Raw genomic sequence first — 7,370 nt, 5'->3', positions numbered from 1 at the left:
GGTGCAGGGGAGGGTGGTGAGGCAGGAGGGGTACAAGGGGGGAGTGAGGGGCTCCTTGGGAATTTCCTAGATGCCAGTCCACAGCCCCAGCCTGGGGGAGGGGGACTGCTATAAGGCAAGGCGGCCGTGTGACTCTGTCTGTGGTTCTGAACCCTGTCTGGTGCCTTTCTCACTGGCGATACTGGGGGTGCAAGTGGGGGAGATGGCAAACTTAGGGTGTCCTTGGAAGTCAAACAGGACCTGGGGGCCGCTCCAGTGGTGAGACAGACGCTCTGGCAAGGCAAGGGAGTGGATGAGGTAACCCTGGTGGTCACATGGACGTGGAATGAGGAACCATAATCCTGGTGTGGTCACTCATATAAAGTATATGTATTTATCAAGAGCAGGTCCCCCAGGGCATAGTCCCTGTGGATGTCAGTCGAATAGTCATGCAGCCTAAGGTAAAAATTTCAACACTAGCTGTGTGACCTTGGGCAAGTTACTTAACCTCTCTGTGCCTCAATGTCCTCATCTATAAAATGAGGGCAATAATCACAGCCATTTCAGAGGGCGAGATAATGTAATCAAAGCGCTTAGCACAGAGCCTGGCCAGTGGAAAGTGTCCAGTAAGTCTTAGCTAGCATTACTGTCATCATTAATACTAATAACATGGGGGCCAGGCTTTGTGCAGAGAGCCAGGGGAGGCCTGAAGGATGATGAAGGCTTGTGTGAGGGAGCATGAAAGGCAGTCCAGGAAAAGGGGACAGCATGAGCAAAGGTCCTGAGGTAGGAGAGGGGCAGGACTCATCAAACAGCTAAAAGGAAGACAGAGGCACAGGCCCTTGGAGGGCAGTGTAACAGCCTCAGTTTCCTAATCTGTTAAACCTTTTGCAGAGCCCGAGACGGTTAAAAGAGATGGTGTTCGAAGTTGCCAGCCTGAGGGCTGGCTCAGTGGAAGGATTGGTTAGATCCCTGGTTCCGGCCCCAGGGAGGCCAAATTCTATTTGCCACGCCTCTCATTAAAGCTTGAAAGGACATCAGAGGCCATTCATTTCACGCAGGGGCAGGAGGACTTAGAGATCGGGTGCAAAGTGGGGTTACTGGGGCTGCCTGTTCCGGCCTCACCAGGGGCAGGCAGTGGAAACAGGAGGGGCTTGGGGGACTAAGGGCTGGGGTTAAATCCTGACTCCAGTGCTTCCCTGTTGGGGGATTTGATGGGATGGATATAAGCTGGAGGCACTCAGTTTCTTTATCTATAAAATGGGGATAATAACACCATCTGGCCCACATTCCTGATTATAAGAGGGGTGAGCACTCGGGCCCCCACAGGGGCCAGGCAGCAAAGTAAAGGCGACAGGAGGGCTGGGTGGGAACTGGGGGACAGGGGAAGCAAACTCCCGCTGAGCACCCAGCAAGCCTGCGGGACAGGGAGCTCAGCACTGCCTCGTGGTCTGACGTCTCAACAGAACCCCAAATCCTGATTCTACGTAGGCTGTCCCTATTTGTAAGTGTCNGACAGCTCAGAGCCTGGAGCCTGCCTCGGATTCTGTGTCTCCCTCTCTCTCTGACCTTCCCCTGCTTGTACTCTGTCTCTCTCTCTGCCTCTCAAAAATGAATAAACATTAAACATTAAAAAGAAAGAAAACACCAGACGGGCTGAAGAAATTTGATCTATGGACTACCAGTTTGCAGCCTCCAGTGGAGTGGAATGCACTTAGTAGGTGTTCAATTAATGCGATCCCTTTCCCTGCAGTGGCCTCCCTGCCCCTGGTCTCCAATGCCTGTCAATCTAGGACACCAACTGCCCGCTGGGAGCCCACACCTTCCTAGGTCAGGCTGGGGCCCAGGACCCTAGACCCAGAGCCCTTGAGGCCAGGGAGGGATGGACCGCCCCCCCCCCCCCCCCCCCAGATCTCAGCCTCTCCCCGTCCTCATCCCACCGCTGTCCCCACCCTGGCTGCTCCTGTCTTGCCAGGAAGGTGCTGCCTGCCAGGGGACCCGAGAGCATGAAGCACGCAGGCGGCTGGTGTGGGAGGCGCTTATCACAGCCCTGTCACCACCACGCCTGCTCCCTCCGCCTGTCGGTGGCGTCAGGAAACCCCGGGAAACAGGTGATACAATTCCCCAGGGCTGCACCTGCCTCGGGGAGCGGCAACCGATGCAGATGCTGATGGATGTGCTGGTAAAATAGGCAGAAACAGTGACGCAGAGCTGCGTGGGGCCTGGGATGCCAGACCGATGGTGTGCAGTGGGGAAACTGAGGCCCGGAGAGGTAGTCGCACAGCAAGGTGATGGGGTCCATGTCCACTGACTCATGATCAAATGCTCTTCCTTCACACCTTCCAGCCAGACCGAAATCTAGAGCCGGGGACAGTGGAGCCTCTGGGGCGGGGCCGCCTGGCCTTCTGGGTCACGGGATGAAGCTGGTGCCGGGGGCCTGGTTCTGCCACTTACGGTGTGTCCTTGGGCAAGTCTCCTGGCCTCTCTGGGCCTCAGTTTCATCGTCTACAAAGTGGGAGTAAACCTTTTGCCAAGGTGAAACGAGAACTTGTGCAAAATCATGCTCCATAATGGATGCTTAAAAGCCTTTTTTAAAAGGTACCTAGAACTGGCCTCATTTCAAAAAAAGGCTTAGAAGCGCCTTACAAATACACAGCACAATGTGCAAACAGGAAAGGCCTGGGCGAGCAGACCAGGGTGGGACGTGACGGGGTAAGTTCCTGTATGGTTGTGAGTAGTGGGCTCAGAGCTTCCTCGCAGCCGAAGCGAAGAGAGAAATGTGACCACTGTATGACTCAGCGGCCATGAGCGGAGAAACTACCAGTTACTTAGGGGGGGAAATGTGGCTTTTGGGACTAATGAGATGTGAACCATTTCTCAGGCAAGCCTTCCAAAAAGGGCCCTGTGGGGAAAAGCTGTTCTTTCTCTTTCCTTTCCACCCCCCTCAGGCCCTTGTGCGGCTATTCCCGGGGGTCACCCACACCCTACAACCACAGCTGATGGCATAACGATGAAGAGGCCAGGTTCCTGAAGACAAAACCAGTCTCTACCACTGTGCTGCCTCGGGCTAGAGACCTTCCCTCTCTGGGCCTCAGTTTTCTTGTCTATACAATGGGAGGGTTAATGATAACCACCTCACCAGCTTGTCCCGAAGATTAGAGGAGAGACCATCTCTAAAGACCTAGTGCTGGGGTGCCTGGATGGCTCAGTCAGTTGAGCAACTACTCTTTTTAAAAATATATATTTTTTTATTATTCTTGAGAGAGAGAGAGAGAGAGAGAGAGAAAGCATATGGGCAGGGAAGGGGCAGAGAAAGAGAAGGGGAAAGAGTATCTGAAGCGGGCTCCACGTTGACAGCAGAGCCCGATGGATGCGATGCGGGGCTCTCGAACTCACGAACCTGTGGGATCATGACCTGGGCCAGAGGCAGACACTTAATCGACTGAGTCACCCAGGTGCCCCAGCGACCCACTCTTTTTTTTTTTAATGTTATGTATTTATTTATTAAAAAAATTTTTAGTGTTTTTATTCATTTCTGAGAGAGACAGCATGAGCAGGGGAGGGTCAGAGAGAGAAGGAGACACAGAATCTGAAACAGGTTCCAGGCTCTGAGCTAGTGGTCAGCACAGAGCCTGACACGGGGCTCGAACCCACAAACCGTGAGATCATGACCTGAGCTGAAGTCAGGCACCTAACCAACTGAGCCACCCAGGAGCCCCTGTTTCTTATTTATTTATTTTTGAGAGACAGCGTGAGCAGGAGAAGGTCAGAGAGAGAGGGATATACAGAATCCAAAGATGGGCTCCAGGTTCTGAGCTAGCTGTCAGCACAGAGCCCGATGCGGAACTCGAACCCATGAACCGTGAGATCATGACCTGAGCTGAAGTCTGGCGCTTAACCGACTGAGCCATCGAGGTGCCCCAACCCACTCTTGATTTCCTCTCAGGTCCTGGGATGAGCCGCGCATCAGTCTCCTTGCTGAGCATGGAGCCTGCTTGGGATTCTCTCTCTCCTCCGCGCGTGCGCTCTCTCTGTCTCTCTCTCTCTCTGTCTCTCTCTCTCTGTCTCTCTCTCTGTCTCTCTCTCTCAAATAAAAACAAAAACAAAAGCCTAGCAGTGTCTGGTACACAGCAAGTGCTCAATAAATAGTGGCTGCTCTTCGTCCAGCAGGAACTCAATAATACTCAGCGGATGGCCATCACAGGGCGGCAGAGGCATTTTATCTCCCAAACTGTTACTCGGGTACTTCTCGGCAGCAGGCTTTCTCCCCAAACCAAACTGCAACTGTGTGTGTGTTTTAATCAATTCCACGGTTTGTGGGAGCCAAAAAGCCCAGGTTAATGGAAGCCGGCTGAATCCCCCTGTGAATTTCAAACCCTCCTTGAGAGGCCTCTGCTTTTTCCTGCTCAGCCACTGGGAAGCTGCTGCCTCCACTCCGGGTGGAGAAATTGAATAATTGATGCAATTTGAATAACACTAGGATTTGTAATGATATTGAAATGTAAAGATAAAAAAGGGGCGTGAACGGTGCCGATAGCGGAAGCGAAACGTTGTTAATAGGCACTTAGGGGCTCGAGTGGAGGGGGGGCTGTTGCACTGGAGACCTGCTGGAAAGGCATTTAAGAGAGGAGGCGCCTGGAGGGGGGTGGCTGGGAAATCTCCACCCGATGAGGGGGAAAAACCATATTCATAAATAAGATGCGGAAATTTCTCCCGACTCAGCAGCACTAACAGTTAGAGAGTGGATAATTATTTAAATGCCAAATCATTCCGTTCATTAGAATCCCAAATCATATCTGAAGAAACTGATTGCCCAGGGCAGGCTTGGGGCGGGGGCAGGGGAGGAGGGACGTGACCAGGAAGGTCTCCCCACCTTGTGGTCCAGGCTAAGGGAAAGACGGGGCAGAAAGAAGGGTATTCTAGGAGGGGGGGTTAGCATGTGGCCTCCTGAAAGTCAGACAGATTCAGGCTCAGGTGCAGAATCTGATAACTTCCTGGCTGGAGGCCTTGAGCACAGTACCTTACCTCTCTGAGCCTCGGTTTGCCTAGCTGAAAAATGGGGCTAATGCCAAGATTTACTTTGCGGGCAGTGAACCTGGGAGGCAGGACTGAGCATGAGTGGGGGAGGGAATTGGACAGGTGCTTAGGGAAGATGGGGGAGAAGCCTCAAAGGAACCCCAAGTCGGGCTCCTTTCTTCTCTCCCACCTCCGGCCCCCAGGCAGACACAGGAACTGACTTGAGGGACCCAGAGGGGGTAAGGGGACCCAGCAAGTCAGTGGCAGAGCCAGGGACTCCCGAGTACACACATGTCCTATAATCCCCATGGCCCCCCAGCTCTCAGCCTGTTCGGGCCACCATCCAGGGTGCCAGGAGGTCTCCCAGGTGGGAGGCAGTTCAGCGCCTGGGAGCCTTATCACGTCTGTGGGCCAGAGTCACAAGGGCACGTCAGTAACAATTCAATTACGCCGAGCAATTCCCGGCTGGCTGGCGCCCCCTCCCCCAGCAGGCGACCGCACTGCCCCTTAGACACAAGGGAGTGAGAACCCTGGAGCAGGGAGGGCCACAGGAAGCACTGGCTGGGCTCAGCTGGGACCCGAGGCCCTGACACGGGTAAGCAACGTGTGCTCCTACGCTCCCAATGTGATAGAGCGGTGACACGAAGACCACCACGCACCTGCCAGCACGATGGTGTCCCTGCTACGGACAGGCCCTGTGCTGAGCATTTTGTTGCATTTAATTGGTCACAAGAACCCTGGGAGCAGGGACAATGGGGAAACTGAGTCCCAGCCAAGTGTGGCTCCCAGTTCACGCAGCCCAAACACCGTGCAGCTAAGGTTTGAACCTGTCTGCCTGAAACCCAAGCCTCTAGAAGTAACTCTGGGCAGCACTCGAGCCCGGGTGAGCGGCTGGTGCCTTGCTCTGTCCTTCACCATGGCCATGGGAGGCCCCTAGGTGCCTGGTTTTAGGGGAGACGCTGCCTAGCCCCACAGAGAGTTGGAGAGGGAGTGGGGATTCAGACATAGGTTGCTCTAATTTCGATCCCTCGCAGCCTTCCATCTTCCCTTCTCTGGAGCCTCGGAGCCGTGTTCTGGCCTACCTTGCGGGCCACCCTCTGCCCCACTGCACCCCCATGGCCCCATGGTCAGTGTGGAGGGCTGTCCTGCTGCCGCTTAATCCATTCCAGTAAATAGGACTTCAGACAGCTACTTTCCCCGTCCAAGAAGCCAGAGGAACCAGCTACAGCCTCCTAGGTGGGCTCCCCACACGCTTGTTTAAAGTCCCCCCTATACTCACGCTTAGCTGAGGTTGGGGACCAGGCCTGCCAAGGTGTCCCAAGTGGTCATTGAAACGTTAGCCCTGTTAATATTTCAGTGGCCCAGGCTTGCCTGTGATACCTGCAGCTCAAGCTGGGTCCTCTCCCTCCTCATGGGGGCCAGGCGGAGACAGCTGGGGAGCCCTGAGGTCAGGGGCAGTCAGAGGATTTGGGCTAGAGCCCCCCCTGCCTCTCTGTGTGGCTTTGATCAAGTCCCTTCCTCTCCCTGGGCCAGGTCTGTAAGCTGGAGATAGCCAGCCAGCCTCAGCGTTACCGGGATTAGCTGGGGACATAGCAGGTGCTCAGCCAGCGCTTGACAGTATCCAAGGGACCAGTGTGTTCCCAGGAGAGATACCTGACCTACCTACTCCAGAATTGTACGGGGGTCTTGTTGCAAATACAGACGCCTGGGCCCCACTCTAGGGTGCTGGGGCCCTGGAGTCTGCATTTGTGACAAACACACCTAGTGACTCCCGCATCTGGAGCACTCCTGGCACCCCTGAGTCCAGTGAGGGAGGAGGAGCCTCGGTTTGGGGCAGACAGCTGAGCCTCGATCTTTCTTGTATGTAAATGGGAACAGAGACATTCTGCTCTGGAGGATTCTGGGGAGAATGAATGAGACAGGGAGACTGGCACATAATAGGTCTTCAATAAATGAGATTCACCCTCCCACCACCCGTCACCCTTTGGTAGAGGGCGGGGTGTCAGCCCCTTAGAAAGGGGACGAGGGGGTGTCCTGTCCCTTGGGAGCCTCGTCAGCAGGGCCTGTTCCAAATCGATCTCTTTTCCCCCCGTTTTCGAACCCGGTGTCAGCATCTCTTGGGGCGGGCGGAGAAAATGCCAGCATCAGCACACCGCGCGCCCAGCCAGACACCGTTGCTCTTTATTAATTAACCGCCAGATGTTAGTTTTGCATCTTTTATCAGAGGGAGGTTTATCACTAGGACCCTGTATGTCAGGCCATTAGGGAAAGGCAAGCAAACATCCCTTGGGGGGCCGTGCTGGCGGCATGGCGCCAGGTGTCCAGCTCCCCCCCTCCCCCCAGGGCACGCAGCCACCGGCCCAGAGCACCTCTGT

Source organism: Crocuta crocuta, unplaced genomic scaffold, assembly GCF_008692635.1.
Source record: "Crocuta crocuta isolate KB4526 unplaced genomic scaffold, BGI_CrCroc_1.0 scaffold339, whole genome shotgun sequence".
NCBI classification, from domain to species: Eukaryota; Metazoa; Chordata; class Mammalia; order Carnivora; family Hyaenidae; genus Crocuta; species Crocuta crocuta.
Note: the sequence above shows the minus strand (reverse complement) of the source record.